This window comes from Notamacropus eugenii, chromosome 7 (assembly GCF_028372415.1).
Source record: "Notamacropus eugenii isolate mMacEug1 chromosome 7, mMacEug1.pri_v2, whole genome shotgun sequence".
Taxonomy (NCBI): domain Eukaryota; kingdom Metazoa; phylum Chordata; class Mammalia; order Diprotodontia; family Macropodidae; genus Notamacropus; species Notamacropus eugenii.
Window position 1 is genome coordinate 53,066,128 of NC_092878.1, and position 12,333 is coordinate 53,078,460.

The window sequence follows — 12,333 nt, forward strand, 5'->3', positions numbered from 1 at the left end:
GGCTCATATTACCTCTCATTTAAACTACAGTAATAGTCTCATAATTGTTCCCCAGTCTTTACCCTTTCTAATGTGGATACAGCATGCAGTGCCCTAAGGGATAAAAAGAATACTGACAGTTGCTTTTCCCAGTATTTGGTGGAGCCTCTCCTGAAGGGGGTTGGGACATACTCTGTAGCTCATCCTATAACTTGAGGGTGTCCTAAAGTCTTTCCACCTTATCTTGAAATGCCATAAAACTTCTCTTTCTATCTTCTCTTTCTCCCTTACCCTGGGTTCTCCTGTGTTTCTTATCCTGCCAACCATCTTAGTCATCCTATGTCATAAAATTCTTCCTTATCTTGTAAGCAGCCTTCTTCCTCATCCTGTCCATCCTTCCTTAATCTTTAACCTCCATAAGAAACCCTAAAATTACATCATTGTTCTGAAATCTCTATATAAGCCTAGTTCTCCAAATATCAGCACCATTTACTCAGCCCGGTTCACACTGGACCTCCTCTCCTAATGGATGCATCTCACTCAAAATAAGAATGTGATAAGACTTTAGCCTAAAATGGCCAAGGTCCTGCATTGCATCCTGGGCCGTCTCCAGTTGTCCTGATGAATATCAGGCCACTGGACCCAGATGGCTCTGGAGGAGAAAGTAAGGCTGGTGACCTTGCACAGCCCTCCCTCACTCAAATCAAAGTCAAGTGCAAGTCATGTCATCATCTGGACATCATGGCCCTCTTAGAGAACAAAGGACAAACATAACAACAATCCTTATCTTCCTTTAAGTCCCAACTAAAATTCTATCTTTTAATGGAAGCCTTCCCCAACCTCTCTTAAATCTAGTGCTTTCTCTCAGTTAATTATTTCCTATTTACCTTTTACATAGCTTGTTTTGTGTATATTTGTCTGCAGAGTTATCTCCCCCCATTAGATTGTAAGCATCTTGAAGGCAGAGGCTGCCTTTTGGACCAGAGGTACGGGGTCAGCAAGACTGGGGCTATGGAACTGGAGGGCAGTGCTACCATGTCTCTGGCCTTCCCCTGGCTCTGAAGCACCTCTGTTGGAGGAGAAAGGGGCTGCAGTTGGCAGAGGCTGAAGGTCTCTTGTCAGTCTGGGGATGTAGCTCCAGCTGTTGCTGTTTTGGCAGTGGGGCTGTGGCTCCTGAGCACCCCAGGGTTCAGCTCCAGCCACCAGGCCATGCCCCTTCTACCACTGCTTTGGCTGCTGGGCAGTGGCCTCCCTGCCTTCTCCATCCTGACCAGCTACTCAGAAGATTAGTGTAGCTGGAAAGGAGAATGGTTTGTCTCAGGAGATCAACAGTGAACAGCATGACACAGCTGTATCTGCACTGTGCTATGGGTAGTGGCTATACCCAGCAGGTACCCTTGGTCTTATCCCATACCCTAGGCTGCCCTAGGCAGTGCTGGAGCTGGCCAGAGTCCCAGGCATATCACAGCCTGCATCAAATACTCTGGCCCTTTCTAGGGGCCCAAGTCTACAAGGGAAGAGATGGACTCCTGGAATTGCTGTTGGTAGAAGCCCAGGGACTTTCCAGGGCTGTCGTGTCCACTGGCAGACACAGGAGAGGATATCACTGTTCGTGTAGTTTACTCCACATCAGGACATCAGAGTAGCAGCCTTCTGCTGTGAACTTCGGGGGGACTGGCACCTGCACCCTCCCCTGTTCACCCACAACCTTAGCATGGAAGGGACTTGTCCCAGTGCAGTGATGCTGAGGTTCTCAGGACTGTGTGCACCAGTGATTTTGTTTGAGGGACAACCTCATGACCAGGAACTGCAGGAGTCAGTGATCAGTGCCAGCACCCCTCACATCCATCCTCACAAGTTCCCATTATTCCAGCCAGCTGAGTCCTCCAGACAATTATCTGGTACCATCCATACCCCTTTGCACCGTGGCATCAGACCTGGCCCTGGCATCTTCTTCATTGGTTGGTGCCACTTTAGGGAGGCCTGACTGGGCTGTGTTCACCCATACCAGAATTTCCCCTGCATACATGAGGCAGCCTCTGCTGCTCACTATAACCCTTGTGAGATAGCCCTGGACTAAGACTCTCTGAGGATGGGTAGAACACAAGAAAGAAACCCACTTATCCTCTGCTAAGAAGTTATCAGTATCCAAAACTGTTGCTACCTTGAGCCATCTGTCCAGAGGTGCTGTAAGAATAAGGAACTGTTTTGATCCTAGAGTTTGTTTTTAGGAGTCAGTGCATTCTTGTGCATCCTGCTTGAAAAGGGCTTCAAGGACAGAGTGAAACATGCCAGTGCTGGAAGATGTCAAGTGGGCACACTCTGGCCAATTAATTTTTTGGAGGGAGACCTTGGATAAGCAAAATAAGTGTTTCCTCGGGAGAGACAAGGGATAACCTCTTGTGTAGACCTCCCCCACCGCTACCACCACCAAGGGAACTATGCCAGTGAGTAGATTCCACCTATCCTACAGATGTTGCCCCTCAGTAAAAATGACCAGAGGTCTTAAAGGGGGAAGGAAGCTGAATTGGTCCATCACCCTAACTTCCCCTTTCCAGGTAGACACTGCTGCTAGAGCACAGGGTACGCTGGGTTGGTAAGCATTTCACACTGGAAATGCTTTTAATAGGTTGGGTTAGGAAGGGAAGGGATAGGAGGCAGAATTCTAAGGAAGATGCCTTGGGTGCACTACAGTTATATTGATACCAAATGTATGTGTTGATAGTGGTATTTGTCGCAATTAAACTCTCTGCTAAATGTGCCTGGCAAGAGAGACAGACAGACAGAGACTGTCTTCCATCTTTTTCTGTATCCCTAGCACAATGCCTGTCATACAGTATATACTTAGAAAAGTATATTGATTGAATGATTGACTTGTTCTCGTTTATCTTTGCTCAAAGCTCAGCTCAAGTGCCAACCCTTCCACATCCTCCATATCTTCCATATCCATAACCTCCCTTCATAACCTTTTCCCCCACTTTTTTCTCCTTCCTAAAATTTTCTTGTCAACAAACATTTACTAAACATTTACTATGTGTCGGGCAGGCACTGCACTAAGTGCTGGGGATAAAAAGAAAGGCAAAAAAGGCTGTCCTTGCCCTCAAGGAGATTTTTTCTGATGGGGAGACAACACATGATCAACTAGGTAGATACAAGATGTATGTGAAGTAGATGGAAGGCACCCTGAAAGGGAAAGGCACTAAGGCAGCTGAGGAGACTCAGGGAGGTCTCTTCCAGTAATCTGAACTGAGTCTTGAAGGAAGAGGCAGAGCATTCCAGATGTAATGGACAGCTCTCCAAAAGGCCCAGACACAGGAAATGAAGTTAGGGAAGGAAGTGGTAATGGCCGTTTGTGGTAAAGAAATGAGGCATGTAGGAAATGGAAGTAACACTGAGAATGAAGAACAGTTAGGGGTCATAAGACCTAAGGAAAGATGGCTTGTGATCTGGTACTAGGGAGAAGGACCTGATGGGAAACCAGCACTCGCTTGGACAGTAGTGGGTCGTGTGTCTCCCAATGGGCAACCCAGTTGTAGAGAGAAGGGTCCAATGGGATAATACCTTGTATTATACTTATTTGTTTTCTTGTTGTTTTTCTGCAGTATTCCTTGAGGGAAGAGGAAGATTTGTTTTTGTCTTGTAAATTGTCTAAATTCCTAGTATCTAATACTATGCCTTGAGCTTAGTAGGTCATAGTAATTGTTTGTTGTTAACCAGGCCTGACTTCCTTTGACTACTCTAGTGGTTCAAGTTCAGGACTAGAATAAAATGAGACACTTGACATTTAGCAAGAAGTTTACTTTCTATTCATGAAAAGGCTATCCCACAAGGATACAGTGTTGGTTCAAGTGGATGCTTCTTTCTTCTTATAAACTGATATACCAGGTCAAAAAGGCATGTGGTCTAACCTTTGATGCGGCAATACCGTTGCTAGGTCCGTATCCCAAAGAGATTTTCAGAAAAGGGGGAGGAGGAAAAACCTATCTGTAAAAAAATATCTATAGCAGATCTTTTTGTGGTCGCTAAGAATTGGAAATTGAGGGAATGTCCATCAACTGGGGATGGTTAAACAAATCACTGCATATGACTGTAATGGAATATTATTGTGCTGTAAGAAGGATAATTTCAGAAAAACCTGAAATGACTTACACAAACAGATAAAGTGAAGGAAGCAGAATCAGAAGAACATTATACACAGTAATAACAATATTGTATAATGATTAACTGTAAATGACTTAGTTTTTCTCAACAGTACAATGATGTAAGACAGTCCCAAAGGACTCCTTATGAGAAATAGCCTCCAAAGAAAGAATTGATGTTGTCTGAACACATATTTTCTTTCTTTCATTTTTTTGTTTTTAATATGGAAATGTTTCACATGACTGCACACGTATAGCCTATATCAGATCACTTACTATCTCAGGGATGGGGGAGGGGAAGAAGGGATAGAATTTGGAGTTTAAAAGTTTTTATAAAATGTTAAAAATTGTTTTTACATGTAACAGAGGGGGAGAAAAAAACATTCTTTAAAAATAAATAAATAAAATGAACATACTTCCTCCCCTAAAAAAAGAGAGAGAGAAAGGGCATGTTGTCACCAAGTAGGCATTCCATGAAATCTGAGAATCTATGACTCCTGACTGGCACGGCTTTCTATGCTGTAGGCCACCAAGAAGCTTCGTCAATAACAGAGGCCTTAGTGCCCTGGAGCAACTAAGTTTTCAGGGAAGGTTCCTTGCCTTTTAGGGAAAAACAAACCTACCCTACAGGGATCTTAGTAAGTGCTGCTCCTATCACTGCACTGAATCGAAGCTGGCCCTTTGTGGAACAGAATGACTTCGATAGAATAACTGAAGAAGGAAGTCCAGGTATGAGAACTGACTTACACAAATAAATGGAGGAAATACAAGAGGAGATAAAATCAGACTAGGAGTTCAGTTTGGCTAGAATGAGGAATGGGCAAAGGGGTGGATTGTGAAATAAGGCTAGAAAGACAGGTCAGAATTATGTTATAAAGTTTTTGAGGAGAATGATATGATCAGATATCTGAATGAAGAACATAGTGTTTGAAGGCTGATTTGAGGAAGGCCTCTAGAGGCTGGAGCCTTCTCTTAATGATCTCTTAATTGCTAAATCTTAGGACCTTTCCATAGACCTCAGAATCTATTGGCCTTTTTGAAGGCCCCGTCCTCAATCTCTCTCCCGTCTTTGGCTCTGCCAGTTACCATATTCTCTTTGAAACTCTCTTCTCAGGTTTTTGTGGCATTGACCACTTCTTCTCTGTCTTCCTTGCTAGATCCTATCTAAATCTCATTTCAGTAATGGTGGGGTTTTCCCTAAGGTTCAGTACTGAGCCATTTTCCCTTTTCCCTCCATACATACTATTTCACTTGGGGGTCTCATCAGCTCCCATGTTCAATTATCATCTCTATGCAGATATGCCAACCACACCAGGTACAACTAGGTGGTTCAGGGAATAGAGCACCTGACCTGTAGTCAGAAAGACCTGAATGTAGATCTGGCCTCAGACACTTACTAGTTATATGAGCCTAGGCAAGTCACTAAACTCTGTTGGCCTCAGTTACTTCATGCATGAAAAGAGTTGGGGAAGGAAATGGCAAACCAGTTCAGTATCTTTGCCAAGAAAACCCTAAATGGGGTCATGAATACTTGAGCATGACTGAATGATAACATGCAGATAACTCTCAGATCTACTTGTCCAGCCCTATTCTCTTTCATGACCTCCAATTTCATATCTCCAACTGCCTTTTAGACATCTCAAATTGGATGTGCCATAGACATCTTAAACTCAACATGTCCAAAAACAGAACTCATTATATTCCCCCCAAAACCCTCCCCTCTTCTAACTTCCCTATTATGGTCAAAGGTGCTACCATCATCCCAGTCACCAAGGTCCACAACCTAGGTGTCATCCTCTACTTCTCCCTCTTTCACCCTACCTCCCAATATGCAATCAATGGTCAATAACTGTATGTTTTACCTTTTCAACACTTTTTCTATATGACTCCTTCTCTCCTCTGACACTACAACTACCCTAGTGAAGATCCAGGTGGACTGGTTGGACTCTACCTCAAGTCCCTCTCCATTCTAATCCATCCTCCAATCAAATGTCAAATTGGCTTTCCTAAAATACAGATTTGACCACACTGCTCCTCTACTCAGTAATCTCCAGTGGGCCCCTACTGCCCCAAAGATCAAGTATAAAATCCCGTTGGGCTTTCAAATCCTTTTATAACCTGGACTCTTTCTCCCTTTCTAGTTTTCTTATTACTCTTCACCATCCAGTGACACTGGCCTCCTTGCTGTTCCTAGAATAAGACATTCCATCTCCAGACTCCAGAAATTTTTGCTGGCTGTTCCCATGCCTGGAATACTCTTCCTCCTGGCTTCTCTGGCTTTCTTCAAGTATTGGCTAAGTACAACCTTCTGCAAGAACCTTTTATTACTCCTCCTTCATTGTAGTGCCTTCATTCTGAGACAACCTCCAACTTATCTTCTATGTATCTTGAATGTACACAGTTATTTACATGTTGTCTCCCCTATAAAGCTGTGAGCTCCTTGAGAGTAGAGTCTGGTTTTTGCCCCTCTTTGTATCCTCAGCACTTAGAACAATACCTGGTAGGTACTTATTTGAGTATGACACCAAGAGCGTCTAAAAGACCCTCGGCCACGTAAATAGCCTCAGAGGCGTTTCTGAACAACCCTTACCCCAGGGACTAAGGAACCTTGGCATAGGCATAACTGGAAGAGAAAAACAAACAGAAAGATATCAACAAAGATTAGAAACAAGGTAAAAGTTCCTTTCAGGAGTAACAGAAAACTCAATTCTAGGCTTTGCTTCCCCAATTTGGAAGAACTGGGTCCTGGGTCTGAATGATCTTTTCCATGTAGTGAGATTTCATAGAATCCATGGAAATCAATTTGATGCCAAATCTTTGCAATCTACATTGCGTTTCCAGACATAAAGCAGTAGCAGCATCGGGAACATTGTGGTCCCTGGAGCCTGTCCCGGTGCAGACCCAACAATAAAATTTAGCCTGGATCACCTCTACTCATGTTTTTTATTTTTCCAGTCTATTTCTTGACATTGAACGTTATGTTAAAGTTGGGCTCTGTTCATCTGGGGGGAGGGGCATGGCACTGTCCTAAGCTTTAGGCTTTTTCTTACTGCTGTTTTCACAGCTAGTTCTGAGGCTATGGTAGTGTTTGGTGTTTCCAGTGTGACAGGATCTTGGGAGAGGCATGGTCACTTCTGCTTTCTTCTCTTGTTCTTACCTGGGAAAGACTTCTGCACCCTCTGAGCCCTGGGGCTGTGACCTAGAACTGGCTATGTGCAATGAATGGTACTGCTAAACAGCACCTGATCCTGCACCCATGGCTAGCACCATAATCTCTTTCTGTCTCTGGGCTGAGAGCTCTGAAAATTGCTGCTGCTGTCTCAGCTGCCTCCACATCAGTGTCATATATTTCTCCTGCTGACCCCCTAGTTGTCTTATGTTAGAAAAATGTCTCATCCCAACCTTTTGTTGGCTCTGATGCTCCTGAATTTGATTTGAGAAGTTTTTTTTTTTTAAATTGTTTGGAGGGGTATGTTGGGAGAGCACAAATGTAGTGCTTCCTTGATTCTGTCATTGTGGCTTTCCATTTAGGTCTTCATCTTGGGTACAAAGAGTTCAGTTAGAAAGGACACTGGAGAATAGGATTACAATAATCCTTAGTACCTAGATGGCTCAATGGATAAAGTGCTGGGCCTGGAGTCAGGAAGACCTGAGTTCAAATTTGACCTCAAACATTTATAAACTGTGTGATCCTAGGCAAGTTACTTAATCTATGGTTTCCCAAATCCACTAGAGAAAGAAATGGCAAACCACTCCAGTATCTTTGTCAAGAAAACTCCATGGCCAGTACTGACATGCTATGGTCCACAGGGTTTCAAAGAGTAGCACACAAATGAATGACTACATAACAATGACAGTATTACTCAGCCCTCTGAGTGAAGGACAATGTAGAAGACCTACAGAAAGGTGAGAAGCATGGTGGAAAACACTGACACAAGCCATCAAAGTCTCTTCCTATACAGACCCACCAACACAGCACAAGGTAAAGAAAGAGAAGATTCCCAGTTCCCTTAGGCAGCAATTAAGAGCTAAACAATTTTTGCTCTGGAGCACAAGGAGAGGCAGGGCCAGCCATCTGCCCTGGGAGAAGAGGGGGAGGACAGAGCTTTGAGAGACAGGATACTATCAGGAAAATGTTGCAGAATAAAGACAACTAATATAGGTTTAACCACCAGATGGGGTTGCTAGTCACCAACCTCACTGAAAGTCTCAGTCTCTGGAAAATCTTCCTTATCTTCCTGATAATGAGCTCCTTCCTGATTCAGAATGAGCTTGGGGAAGTACCACGGTAATAACTGACAAGTCTACACCCTCTGCAAGGAGATTCAATTAAAGTTCCAAAGTCTCACCTCTTATAACCTCCCCTGGAAAAACACTGTAAGTATTTAAACAACTCATTGTCACTGCTCTACATAATCCTCTAAAAACAAAAAAATCCTCTCCTGTCTTCCAAGCATTTTGTTGCGTAAAATCTAGGGTCCTTAACTTGCTTTACTAGCCTTCCATTTTCTATTTACAATATCCCTGATGCTTGCCAAAACTGTACATGTCCTTTTGATATCCTCTGTTCCCTGAAAATTTTCTCTGAAGAAATTTTGATAAGGCATTGGTAAATATCTGTAAGAGAAAATTTCTTTCTCTGAAAAAATTAAATCAGGACAGAAATTTCATCTTAGAACCAGGTTGCTAGGACAGTAGTCATTTATCATCAAGGCTACATACCTTAGCTTCCATTATAAAGCCTACTCTCATTCCTCATCATGGCCCAGGTGACCCTGGAGTCAAAGGAGGTATAGTGGAAAGAACTAGAGTCAAAAATCCTAGGTTTTGAGTCCTGGCTCTGGTACTTACTATCTGTGTGAGTTTAGACAAGACACTTAACGTCCTTGGGTCTCAGTTCCTTCATCTCTAAAATGACAAAGTTGGTTGAGATGATCTCTAAGGCCCCTTCCTAAAATGCTTGAATTCTGGCTTTTGAAGATTATTTCAGCAGAGCACAAGCCTAAAAAATTAAACTCAAGCTGAAAAACTCAAATCATAAGATCATGGGATCACAGATTTAGAGATGGAAGGGACCTTTGAGAAGGTCTAATACAACTTTCCCTCCTACCCCCTCTCACATTTTAACTATAGCCCCAAAAAGTAAAGTGATTTGCCCAAGAGGGCTTCTTGGGTAGTAAGGACGAGAGGCTTCTTGGGTAGTAAGGACGAGAGCCATATTCAAACCCAGCCTGACTCCAAAACCAATGCTGCTTCCCTTGGACCCTGTGCCTAATATAGGACGACATCTTAGGCTGACTTAGGCCAGCTGTCCTAAGATTGGAGAAGCTCATCCCCCCAAAGGTGACTGGGTGGTAACGAATGTTTTTGGCCATAGTGACTCACTAGGTGGTGTTCTGAATCATGGAGTACCCACAATAATAATCTCCCACAACCATTATACAAGGCTATCAACATTTATAGCTCTTTCACTTTACAGTACTGTCTGCCACCAGGGCCTCATTCTGTAGAGCCAACAGAATTATCCTGCTATGAGCGATGCACCTCATACCCTCATAAGCTGCCTTTTTTTGACTGTCTTTATCGTAGGTGCTTTTTCTCCAGAGCTAGGTGAGACCTAGCTTTACCAATATTATCTCATTTGCTATCACAAGAACTCCTGGAGATTGGTGCTGTTATTATCTCCATTTATAGATGAGACAACTGAAACAAATAAAGGTTAAATAACAGTCAGTGTCTTGAGGCAAAATTGGAACTCAGATTATCTTTTGCGGTTGTTCAGTTCAATTCTTCATGACCCCATTGCAGTGGTTTTCCATTTTCTTCTCGAGATCATTTTACGGATGAGGAAACTGAGACAAACAGGGTTAGGCAATTTGCCCAGGGTCACACAGTTAGCTAAATGTCTGAGACCAGATTTGAACTCAAGAAGATGAGTTTTCCTGACTTTCAGACCCAGCATTCTGTACACTATGGTGCCACCTAGCAGCCTAGATATTCCTTACTCCAGGTCCAAATATCTACCATCTACTTCAACACGTAGCTGCCACTTACCGATCTAATTAATGAGAGGCCTCTTCCTACAGCACAGACTTCATTAGACATCACAAATTTCATAATGTGCATGAAGTCCTGAAAATGGATTGAATTTTGTTCTGAAATCCTAAAGTTTCTCATGGTTCCCCTAAAATGTTCCATGGTATTCCTTTGCCATAACTTCTTTGGCCTTTCCCCAGTTGATCGGTACTCGTTTTGTCTCAAGATATAGCTGGCACAAAAAGTCCTAGTATAAATATTTTAGTATCTATTGGATATTCATTTTTGTAATCATGTTTTAGGCTGCTGGGTGGCACAACGGACAGAAGGCTGTCCCTGAGTCCACAAGACCTCAGTTCAAATTGAGTCTCTGATACTTACTAGCTGTGGGACCCTGAGCAAATCATTTCATCTGTTCCTGCCTGAGTTTCCCCATCTGTAGAATGAGGATAATAATAACCCAGATCTGCCAGGGTTGATGAGAGAATCAAATGAAATCATATTTGTCAAGCACTTTGTAAACATTACATCACTATGTAAGGTCTCTGGGATCGTAAGTCTCACTAAAATGAGAGTGGCCTAAAAGGTTATGGATAGTTTAGTTACTTTTTCTTTTTATTCAAAGTGACTTTCAGAAGAGGAGAGATGAAAGTAGTATGTTGTGATGGCTGGTGAGAAGGGTTCAGAGTGGGGAAGACTTGGCTTCAAGTCTTGCCTCAGATGCTCTTTCACTGGTTAACTCTGGTTGAGGAACAACTTCTCTGTACCTCCATTTACTCATCTCTAAAATGGGGAGGCAGAACTCAGTGGTTTCTATAGGGCAGCTGAATTCTAAATCTGTGTTCTCATCAAAAGTACATTCATATGTCTGCTTCCAAAGCTTCTTCAAGTATTTCAGGAAAGTGGCCTAGCAGAACCAAGTCTAAGACTATAGCAGAAAGTGGTAGTCACTGAAACTGTCCTGTGCTACTTAAAAGAGAGACCTTGTACAAATTAGATGTATTTATTAGATATATAAGAGAAATAGGTATACTAATTAACCCTGTGTTCAACAAATCCCAAGACTTCACCTGTTAGGACTGGATTTACTAATCATTACAAAATGCTGGGAAAACTGGCAAGCCATATGGCAGAAACTAGGAATATGCCAACATCTCATAGTGTGTGTACCAGGATTAGCTCCAAATGGATACATGCCTGAGATATGAAAGGTCACCTCAAACAAATCAGAGGAGCCATGATGAAGATTCATTTTGTAATTATGGAGTGGGGGAAAAGTACATCCCCAGAGAAGGGGTGGAGAAGATCATACAGAATAATTTATCACATGAAGGAACTAAGGTATCTAAAATGTAAAAGCTAAGCACTTAAATGGGGAAATGATTTGCAGCAAGTTTCTCCAAAACCAAAACCAAAACCAAACATGTAGCTGCTTCTGAAAACAAAGAAAAAGTCCCTTAACTCAAAGAGTTTACATTTTATTAGGTGAAACCATATGAACACACACATACCCCCCCCCCTTCCCTCCTCCTCCCTCCCCCGCCACATAAACACAAAGAGAAAGAACAAGAGGTAGCCAAGGCATGGTCGAGAGAAAGCTGACCTCAGAGCCAGGAAGAACTGGGTTTGAATTCTGCCTCTGCTATATACTATCTCTGTGACCCTGGGCAGGTCACAACCTTCTAAGTACTCTAGACAATTATCTAAGACCATGTATTGGGGGTTGAGGGTGGAGGAGTCCAGACTCCCTGAGCAGCTGCCCTCCTGGCCTACAAAAGCAAGCTAGAAATACTCTGGGGACGGACTATCTACTCCTGAGGAATTCCTCTTTTTGATCATGTAGTAAAGATTAGGGGAAAAGGATTTCTCACCCTTTCCCCTCCCTACCCCACTCCCTAGACAAGGAACAAAAAAAATGACAAATTGTCTCAGAATCTTATATACAGCTCAGTGAAGATCCCAACTTTGACAGGAAACTTTCCCCAATCTTCCTTAATGCTAGTTCTCAGGATTTATTTCAATGAAATCATGGGTCCAATCTCTATATCTCTGCCCCTAAGCAAAGGCCATACAAGTAGCAGTTCTCAGAGGTGGGCTCTGAAGTGCCTCATTTGCTAAATCATTTCCCCAGAAACCTTGAAGTCCAAGAGTCATCTGCAGCAGTCTCAAAGTCTACCTT

General features: G+C 42.9%; 1 pseudogene; it reads left to right on the top strand.

The window, feature by feature from the left end:
- The first annotated feature begins 1,188 nt into the window (after window positions 1-1,188).
- On the top strand, window positions 1,189-2,059 carry LOC140514872 (meteorin pseudogene; annotated as a pseudogene).
- Window positions 2,060-12,333: the final 10,274 nt, after the last annotated feature.